The following is a 10911-nucleotide window of genomic DNA, read 5'->3' as shown; positions in this document are numbered from 1 at the left end:
ACACACGTGTATAAGACATCGTCACCACTTGCCAGTCGACGGTCATCCTCCTTAGCTACTGCCCTTGTTGTTGGTTATAGCATCGGCGTACCCTGGTTGCAACATCCTCGGTGTTGTTGCGCGTCCGTTGTAGCTCCCGACACCACTGGTCACCACCATGCCAGTTGCAGCCGCAGTGGCTGCTCCCGTTGCCCACCGCCGTAGCACCACCGCTCGGCATTACTGCATCCACCGCCTATCATTGCAGCAAATGTTGGGAGACGTAGTAGAAAACAAAAAAATCGCGCCTACGCACACCCAAGATCAATATGAAGATGCATAACGGGTTGTGATCACAATCGTTACAGTCATTGAGTTGCAGAACGTGTCGGTGTAGATCGTACTTGGAGTCCCTCCAACCATCGATGAACGATTCCGCTGAAAGATCATGGATGTCGCCTAGAGGGGGGGTGAATAGGCGCTTTTAAAATAATTACGGTTTAGGCTAGAACAAATGCGGAATAAACCTAGCGGTTAATTTGTCAAGCACAAAACCTAAAACAACTAGGCTCACCTATGTGCACCAACAACTTATGCTAAGTAAGGTAAACAACTATGTGATAGCAATATATATAACATGAAACACTATGGCTATCACAAAGTAAAGTGCATAAGTAAAGGGCTCGGGTAAGAGAAAACCGAGTCAGCGGAGACGACGATGTATCCCGAAGTTCACACCCTTGCGGATGCTAATCTCTGTTTGGAGCGGTGTGGAGGCATAATGCTCCCCAAGAAGCCACTAGGTCCACCGTAATCTCCTCACGCCCTCGCTCAATGCAAGATGTCGTGATTCCACTAAGTGACCCTTGAGGGCGGTCATCGAACCCGTACAAATGGCAACCCTTGGGGGCGGTTGGTGAAGTCATGTACCTAGGGTAGGGTCATGAACCTGTCTAAGGTACCCTTCCGAGGACATCTTTAGATGAAGTCATCTTCCAGTCGACCTAGAGGAACTCCACTCGACTGACTGGAAGATACTCGACGAACTTGAAGACACTCGACCATGAAGACTCACTCGACCACCAGGAGTTCAAGATCTACTCTGTATCCAAACGGTCTGTAATTAAGTAGTCTTTATGGCCATGATGACACTTTATGTAAGGCATTACCAGTAACGCCAGGCCTTAATGTACTTTAACCCTCCGCTACGTGGGCTGGTTGGGGTCTTGGCATCCTCTATATAAGCCACCCCCGTCCACTGGCAGAAGGGTTCGGACCCCTGTAACTCTCACACATATAATCCAGTCGACCACCTCCGGGCACCGAGACGTAGGGCTGTTACTTCCTCCGAGAAGGGCCTGAACTCGTAAAACTCTTGTGTGCACAACTACTCCATAGCTAGGATCTTGCCTCTCCTTAGTACCCCCCTACACTACTGTTAGACTTAGAACCACGACAGTTGGCGCCCACCTTGGGGCAGGTGTCTTAGCGACTTATTGGAGAAGTTGCAATTTTTCCGATTCCCATCATCATGGTTTCAGGTGGAGTTTTGGTTGAGGGCCGCGAGATCCGTCTCAGCGCGCTCACGTTCGTCGCCGACGACTCTGCCTGGCTGCAGGAGGCTCCGCTCGACGTTGACGCTCTCCCAGTCCGCGGAGCTACGCACTTTCGAGCATGCGTCCGCAGTGTCCTTCCGCGAACCGTCGACCCAGTATCGACCGGTTTTTGTGTCATCCTCCCTCCCAGCTTCCCACCGGCGTAAGCGCTCCGGTCGGTTGAGACTTCAGCGGTGGGTGAGGCTCGCGGTGGCTCGCCAGTCGACCGTCGCCCAAGTCGCGGCAATCGAGCCCGATGAATCTCTCTACGGCCTGTTCGACCTATCGGCTGGCTCCGCAGAGACTGCATCCAAGTGCGACAGCAGTGATCCAGCAGCGGAGATCCTGATGGTCAACGGACCGCACGTTCCCCCCGGCTTTCCCGGTGCCGAGGGAGGCAACGGTGGAGGCGATCCATCGCACGTCCATGAGGAATACCTCCCCGAGCCCCTCAATTCGCAGCAGAGGGAAGAGCTTCGCCGCCGGAACATGGATGCACTTCACACTCCGATCGTTGGAGAAACCCCTGAGGCTCGCGCCTTGGAGGACGCGTGCTTGGCCAACCTGGCCGAGCGCACTCGACTGGAGAACCTTCAGCGGGCACTCGACGAGCGCGCGCGGCAAAGGATTCCACACTCCAGTCGACGCCAGCTCTTTCCACCTCCGACTTAGGTATATCGAACTCCGATTCAGAATCTAGCAGCTGCAGCCCGTATAGCAGAATCAATTCAACCTTCCCAGTCAGAGGCTGGCAGAGGCTTGATGCAGATCAGAGATTTGCTCCGGGCAGCAGGAGATCAGAATTCAGCTGTATCGCAGTCGCGGAACAGGATTCACAGCAGATCCGTGGCAGCGAATACGGTCCAGTCGGCTCATAGCCCCAGATCGCCCCCGAGGCGTGAAGGGCGTGGTGACCGACACGATCAGTACAGGAACCATGAACAGTATGATCACCGATTCGATCGCAACGATCGACGTCGAGTGCCTACTCCCCCCCAAGGGGTGGGTCCTATATGCCTCGACACCAGGATGATAGACGCCAGCACAGTGGCGGGCGAAGGATTCCGGTCGACCCCAGGGAACCAGGCTTTGATGCAAGATCCATCATCGTTTAAGGTCTGGTCGACCAAAACATAGCCCGCAGAGAGGGTAACGACAAAGATGTACCCACCAGCAACCGAGTGCATGTCTCCGAACCAGAGTGCTTCAGCAGAGCCATCAGAGCCGCGATGATTCCTCCCAACTTCAGGTTGGCGACCGGAGTCAGCAAGTTCAACGGTGAGTCTAAGCCCGATACTTGGCTTGAGGACTACCGAGTGGCTGTTCAGATCGGCGGCGGGAATGACGAGGTGGCCATGAAGCATCTGCCTCTTATGTTGGAAGGGTCAGCCAGAGCATGGCTGAATCAGTTGACACCCAGCAACATTTACACTTGGGAGGACCTCTCCCGAGTGTTTGTCAGAACGTTCGAAGGAACATGCAAGCGACCAGCAGGACTGATAGAGCTGCAATCTTGTGTGCAGAAGTCGAATGAGACTTTGAGGGATTACATCCAGAGATGGATCACACTGCATCACACAGTAGAGAATGTATCTGATCACCAGGCGGTCTGCGCCTTCAAGGAGGGCGTAAAGTACAGAGAGCTAAGCCTGAAATTCGGTCGAACCGGAGACATGTCTCTGAGTCGAATGATGGAAATAACCACCAAATATGCCAATGGTGAGGAAGAGGATCGGCTCCGGAGCGGCAAGCATAAGTCAGTCGCCCAGGAAACCTGAGGAGGGAACTCCAGTCGGAAGCAGAAGCGGAAAGCCGAGCCAGCCGCTCCTGGAGAAGCCTTGGCCGTGACTCAAGGGAAGTTCAAAGGAAAGCCCAAAGGGCCTTGGAACCCCAAAAAAGTAAAAGATAAAGAAGGAAACGACGTGATGGATTTATCGTGTCACATCCACACGAAGAAAGATGAAGAGGGTAACTTCATTTACCCGAAGCATACCATTCGACACTGTCGACTCCTGATACAACAGTTCCAAGGAAAACAGCACAAGGATAAGGAAAAAGAGTCGGACAAAGTTGAGGACAAGGAGGACAGTGACGAGGAATATCCACAAGTCAGTTCCACCCTGATGATTTTTGCTGACGTTGAGAGCAAAAACCGACTGAAAGTTATAAACCGAGAGGTGAATATGGCTGCTCCGTCAACACCCAGTTATCTGAAGTGGTCTCAAACTGTCATTACATTCGACCAGTCTGATCAGACGACGCACATAGCCACCCCTGGGAGGCAAGCACTGGTGGTCGACCCAGTCGTTGAGGGCACTCGACTGACTAAAGTGTTGATGGATGGCGGCAGTAGTTTGAATATACTGTATGCTGAGACGCTGAAAGGGATGGGCATTCCGATGTCCAGACTCAGCACAAGCAACATGAGTTTCTATGGAGTCATTCCTGGCAAGAAGGCTGCGTCACTCGGCTAGATCGCTCTTGATGTGGTTTTTGGTGATTCAAAGAATTTCCGCAAAGAGAAGCTGACATTTGAGGTTGTGGATTTCCAGAGTGCCTACCATGCTATTTTGGGCAGGCCAGCTTATGCACGTTTTATGGCCCGACCATGTTACGTGTACCTCAAACTAAAGATGCCTGGCCCTAAAGGCGTGATCACTGTCACTGGTAACCGCAAGAAGGCAGAAGAGTGCTTCCAGAAAGGCTCAAAGATCGCCGATGCTCAGATGGTGGCAGAAGAGTGGACAGGAACACCAGAGGAATGCGGACCCGAGTGATTTGTTGCGAGCCAAAAAGCCTGCTACGGAATCAGCGTTCCAGTAGTCCGGTGAGACAAAACCAGTTCACATCCACCCGACCGACCCCGACGTTGCTCCGACTCATATCTCCACAACGCTCGACCCCAAATAGGAAGAAGCGCTCATCCAATTCCTCCGTGAGAACTGTGACATCTTTGCATGGAAACCTTCTGACATGCCGGGTGTACCTAGGGGACTGGCTGAGCATCGTCTGCGAGTCGATTCAAAGGCAAAACCTGTGAAGGAACATCTGTGACGGTCCACCGTCCAGAAAAGGAAGGCCATTGGCGAAGAAGTGGCTCGGCTCCTAGCAGCAGAGTTTATCCGAGAGATTTGCCACTCCGAGTGGCTCGCCAATGTCGTCATGGTCCCCAAAAAGGACAATTCGCTTCGCATGTGCATTGATTTTAAGCATATCAATCGGGCCTGCCTGAAAGATCATTTTCCTCTCCCCCGCATCGACCAAATAGTCGACTCGACTGCGGGATGTGAGCGACTGTCTTTCTTGGATGCTTATTCCGGGTACCATCAGATCCGTCTGTTTGGACCCGATGAGGTCAAAACAGCTTTCATCACCCCATTCGGGTGCTTCTGTTATGTCACCATGCCATTCGGCCTCAAGAATGCCGGAGCCACGTTCATGAGGATGATTCAGAAGTGTTTGCTCACTCAAATAAGTCGGAATGTGGAAGCGTACATGGATGACACTGTGGTCAAGTCACGGAAAGGTTCCGACCTGCTGACTGACCTCGCTGAAACATTTGCCAACCTCAGGAGGTACGATATCAAGCTTAACCCATCCAAGTGCACATTCGGAGTTCCTGGTGGAAAGTTACTCGGTTTTCTCGTTTCTGAACGAGGAATCGATGCAAACCCAGAGAAAGTGGGCACTATACTCCGAATGAAATGACATGTGTGTGTGCACGATGTTCGGAAGCTTACTGGTTGCTTGGCCGCTTTAAGTCGATTCATCTCTCGTCTCGGTGAGAAGGCATTGCCTCTTTACCGACTGATGAAGAAGTCAGACAAGTTCGAGTGGACTCCTAAAGCTGACGCAGCGTTTGCAGAGCTAAAAACCCTGCTTTCCACCCAGCCGGTGCTTGCTGCCCCGATCAACAAAGAGCCTTTGCTGCTTTACATTGCAGCCACAGGACAAGTCGTCAGTACTGTACTTACGGTCGAGCGGGAAGAAGAAGGGAAAGCCTTCAAAGTTCAGCGCCCAGTATATTACATTTCCAAAGTCCTGACCCCATCCAAGCAATGATACCCTCATTATCAGAAGCTTGTAAATGGGATTTATATGACCATGAAGAAAGTTGCTCACTACTTCTCTGACCATATCATTACAATCATCAGTGACGCCCCCTTATTAGAGATTTTGCACAACAGAGATGCAACTGGCCGAGTGGCAAAATGGGCGATTGAACTTCTTCCCTTGGATATCAGATTTGAGGCAAAGAAAGCTATCAAGTCCGAAGCAATAGCAGATTTCCTCGCCGAGTGGACTGAACAGCAGTTACCGACTCAAGTTCACTCGGAGCACTGGACTATGTTCTTCGATGGCTCCAAAATGCTGAATGGTTCCGGTGCCGGGGTAGTGTTGGTTTCCCCCCAAGGAGATAAGCTCAGATATGTACTCCAGATTCACTTTGATTCCTCCAACAATGAAGCATAATACGAAGCACTCTTGTACAGGTTGCGTATGGCCATTTCACTCGGCGTCCGTCGCCTCATGGTCTACGGTGACTCGGATTTAGTGGTCAATCAAGTGATGAAGGAGTGGGACGTCAGAAGCCCAGCCATGACTGGTTACTGCAATGCAGTCAGAAAGCTGGAGAAGAAATTTGAGGGATTAGAGCTCCATCACGTCCCCCGACTGACAAATCAAGCAGCCGATGACTTTGCGAAGATAGGTTCCAAAAGAGAAGCCATCCCGAGTGGCGTGTTTTTGGAGCATGTTCACACATCGTCGGTTCAAGAAGATCCGTTCACTGAAGTAGCCCCGCAGCCAAAAAGCGCCATGGATCCGACTGAAGTCGAGATCCCAGTTGTGGTCGACTTAATCATGGAAGTTCTGGTTATCACTCCCGACTGGACAGTGCCCTATATCGCGTATATTCTAAGGAAAGAGCTCCCAGAGAATGAGGAGGAGGCTCGAGAGGTTGTCCGTCGATCCAAAGCCTTTACTGTCATGAGGGGACAGTTGTACAGAGAAAGTACGACTGGAGTAAGCCAGAAATGCATAACACCGGAAGAGGGTCGAATGATTCTCAATGACATCCACTCGGGGACCTGTGGCCATCATGCGTCCTCTCAGACCATCGTGGCTAAAGCATACCGAGCGGGTTTTTACTGGCCCAGAGCAAATGAAATGGCGAAAGAAATAGTCGACAAATGTGAAGGATGTCAGTTTTACTCCAACATGTCACACAAACCCTCCTCATCCTTGAAGACCATCCCGATCGTCTGGCCTTTCGCTGTTTGGGGTTTAGATATGGTTGGACCACTGAGAACTGGCAGGAGCGGCTTCACCCATGTACTGGTGGCAGTCGACAAGTTCACCAAGTGGATCGAAGCCAAGCCCATTAAAAATCTTGATGCTGGCACTGCCATTAGCTTCATCAGAGAATTAATATTCAGATATGGAGTTCCGCATAGCATCATCACTGATAATGGGTCAAACTTCAACTCCAATCAATTCAAAGCTTTCTATGCTTCCCAAGGCACGAGAGTCGACTATGCTTCAGTCGCCCACCCCAGTCGAATGGGCAAGCAGAAAGAGCAAACGGCCTAATTCTCAAAGGACTGAAACCCCGGTTGATGCGCGACCTCAAGCACGCAGCAGGCGCGTGGGTCGACGAACTTCCATCAGTTCTTTGGGGATTGAGGACTACTCCAAATCGGTCGACTGGGAGGACTCCGTTCTTTCTGGTCTACGGAGCTGAGGCGGTTCTGCCAAGCAACCTGCTTCACAATGCACCGCGAGTCAAGCTCTACTCTGAAGCTGAAGCAGAACAAGCCCGGTAGGACGCAATCGACCTTCTAGAAGAAGAAAGAGAGATGGCCATGATCGGATCGACCATCTATCAGCAAGTCTTGCGTCGATTCTACGCCAGAAATGTGAAGAGCCGAGCCTTCCAAGAAGGAGACTTGGTCCTCCGAGTGGACCAACAGAAGCCACACAAACTCGCCCCTACTTGGGAAGGCCCCTTCATTGTTACCAAAGTTCTCCACAATGGAGCATACCGTCTTTACAACGTCGATCGCCAGATTGACGAGCCACGAGCTTGGAATGCGGATCTGCTCCGCCCCTTTTATACTTAAGTATTCACTCGGATGAGTTGTAATAAAAGTACTTATGTAGTTTATTTATCAAAGACAAGAGTTTCATAATTTTCCCAGTGATTGTTATTGCTTTTGTTCACATAAATCAGTCCCCCAGTGGGTGGCTTAGCTGCGAATCCGTTTCGCCTAAGTTTGTAAAAAAAATCCTACCGAGTGGTAAGCCAGCCTTCCACTCGGAGGCTTAGCTGCGAATCCATTTCGCCTAAGTTTAAACAAAATCCTACCGAGTGGTAAGCCAGCCTTCCACTCGGAGGCTTAGCTGCAGTCCAAGTACTCGCCTAAGTTAAAACAAAATCCTACCGAGTGGAGAGCAAACCTCCCACTCGGGGGCTTAGCTGCAGCCCAATGCTCGCCTAAGTTTTTGAAAACCCTGCCGAGTGGTAAGCCAGCCTTCCACTCGGGGGCTTAGCTGCAACCTAGTGTTCGCCTAAGTATAAAAGACAACGTGCGCTCCGCAAGGAGGACGAGGCGCAGGTCGACTCCTGCCTTCTCCTTCCGAGCTACGCCACAAATACAACATGCGCTCCACAAGGAGGACGAGGCGCAGGTCGATTTCTGCCTTCTCCTTCTGAGCTACGCCACAAATACAACATGCGCTCCACAAGGAGGACGAGGCGCAGGTCGACTCCTGCCTTCTCCTTCCGAGCTACGCCACAAATACAACATGCGCTCCGCAAGGAGGACGAAGCACAGGTCGACTGCTACCTTCTCCTCCAAAGCTATGCCACGAAAACCCCACCGAGTGGAGAGCAAACCTCCCACTTGGGGGCTTAGCTGCAGCCCAGTGCTCGCCTAAGTTTCTAAAATCCTACCGAGTGGAGAGCAAACCTCCCACTCGGGGGCTTAGCTGCAGCCCAGTGCTCGCCTAAGTTTCTAAAATCCTACCGAGTGGAGAGCAAGCCTCCCCCTCGGGGGCTTAGCTGCAGCCCAGTGCTCGCCTAAGTTTCTAAAATCCTACCGAGTGGAGAGCAAACCTCCCACTCGGGGGCTTAGCTGCAGCCCAGTGCTCGCCTAAGTTTCTAAAATCCTACTGAGTGGAGAGCAAACCTCCCACTCGGGGGCTTAGCTGCAGCCCAGTGCTCGCCTAAGTTTCTAAAATCCTACCGAGTGGAGAACAAACCTCCCACTCGAAGGTTTAGCTGCAGCCCAGCACTCGCCTAAACATGACGAGTACAAGTCGATTGCAATTTGTGCTTCGTCCCTACCTGCAAAAGAGCATCACAGATTCTAGTGTATATTCCAAGCCAAGGATGATGATTGTTCGAAAGCAGAAACGAACATGTTCAACGGCAAACCAAGTTCGGATAGCGTCCTACGGATCCAGAAGCGCTCAGGCATCAAGCCTGTTAAGGTTTATCGGTTACAAAAATCACTCGGCATTCCAAGGCAAATTCAAAGCATCAAGCATAGAAGTTTTTTACCCCTCCTGCGGAGGGCTGGAAGGCGCAACAAACTCGTCCAGGTCGATTCCATCTGCGATCCGAGTGGCAGCGGTGATGAAGGTCTCCATGAAGGATCGGAAGTCATGCTTCTTGGTGTTGGCCACCTTGAGAGCTGCCAGCTTGTCCTCTCGCGCATCCTTGCAGTGAACACGGACCAGAGATAGAGCAACGTGGGCACCGCATCTGGCAGAAGACTTCTTCTATTCGTGCACTCGACTTGGAACTTCGTTCAGTCGAGTCATCAAGGATTCAAGGTCGTTCTGAAGTGCTTCTCCTGGCCAGAGCGCCGTGTCGATGTGTGACGTCGCGACCTTCAGCCTTGCAAGATAGTCAACAACAGCAGCAACGCGAGACTCGAGTCGGAGCATGTTCATGGCAGCTTCATCCTTCACGAGAGAGTTGTTAGGGTCCAAGCCAGTCTCCACTCGACTAGTCTCTTCTTCAAAGTTTTGACAGAATTCTGTGGATACGGTCCAAGGATAAGCTAATGTTCCCACAAAGTCAGTGATTACCAGTCGGATATAAGGGGTTACCTTCGAGCATGAGGAATAACTTCTTGGCGAGCCCTCTCAGATAAGCCTCCAAGTCATTCTTTTTTCCCGCCAGTTCGCCAACCTTGTCACTCAGGGCTATCTTCTCACGATTCTGTTGGGTGACCTCCTTGTTGGCCGCGTCGAGAGCAGCTTTCAGAGTGGCATTCTCCTCTTCAAGTTTGCTGACCGAAGCCAACTTCTCTTCTGCAAGTTTTGTCTTGTCCGAAGCCGCTTTCTGCGCCTCGGCGAGGTCAAGGTCCTTCTTCTTCAGAGCATCCCTCAGTTTATCTGCAAAATCACAGTAAGATCAGACTCGGGGATGGACAAGAAGCAAAGGCAGTCGTCAAGATTCTCACCAAACATACCTTTTGCCTCCTCCTTCGCCTTCATGAAGTTCTCCTGGACGAGCTTCAGATCAAGTTTGAGTTGGATATGCTTGTTCTCCAATTCAGTATAACGAGCTGAAAGCTCGCAAGATTTCTGCAAAAAACCAATCAACAGACGTCAAAGATAGGTCACTTCTGAGTGACTAAGAGAAAAATTGTAGTATTTCTAAGACTACAGCTGAATCTAAACATTCAACTGTAGTCTCAGAGACTACACCTAGTGGGTGCACTCAGCGTGCCCCCACTAGTTCTATCAGCTAGACTCAGAGTCGATCAGTTGACCAAACAAAGAGTGTGTGTGTTCTTCAGACTATAGTCGACTGCCAGCAGTCGACCACAGTCTCGGGGACTACACCCAGTGGGTGCACTCAGCGTGCCCCCACCGGTTTTTGATTCCATTCGACCAGATCGAGTGAAGACAGTAATGAGAAAAATGAAAAACTCAAGACATAAAGACTATAGTCCACTGCCAGCAGTCGACCATAGCCTTGGGGACTACACCCAGTGGGTGCACTCAGCATGCCCCCACCAATCCAGATTCTCAATCGACACACCCAGTGCGTGTACGACAGATACTAAGATTTTCAGAAAGAAAAGTTTTCAGATAACATATCCTAACAGAACAGGCAGTGATCGACCAACCTGAACATTGCTCTGAAGGGCTGAACTGGCGTCATAAGCTGCTTGACTGGCGTCTCGGATCGCCTTCACTTGCTCCATCATAACCCCCGCCTGGCGTACAGCTTATTTAGCAGCGCTTGCTTGGTCTTCAGGGACGTGGTGGGTAGAGAAAAGTGAAGGCTGGCCAGCACTCGATGTCGAAGGGCGAGCAC

This window comes from Triticum dicoccoides, chromosome 2B (assembly GCF_002162155.2).
Source record: "Triticum dicoccoides isolate Atlit2015 ecotype Zavitan chromosome 2B, WEW_v2.0, whole genome shotgun sequence".
Classification (NCBI taxonomy): domain Eukaryota; kingdom Viridiplantae; phylum Streptophyta; class Magnoliopsida; order Poales; family Poaceae; genus Triticum; species Triticum dicoccoides.
Note: the sequence above shows the minus strand (reverse complement) of the source record.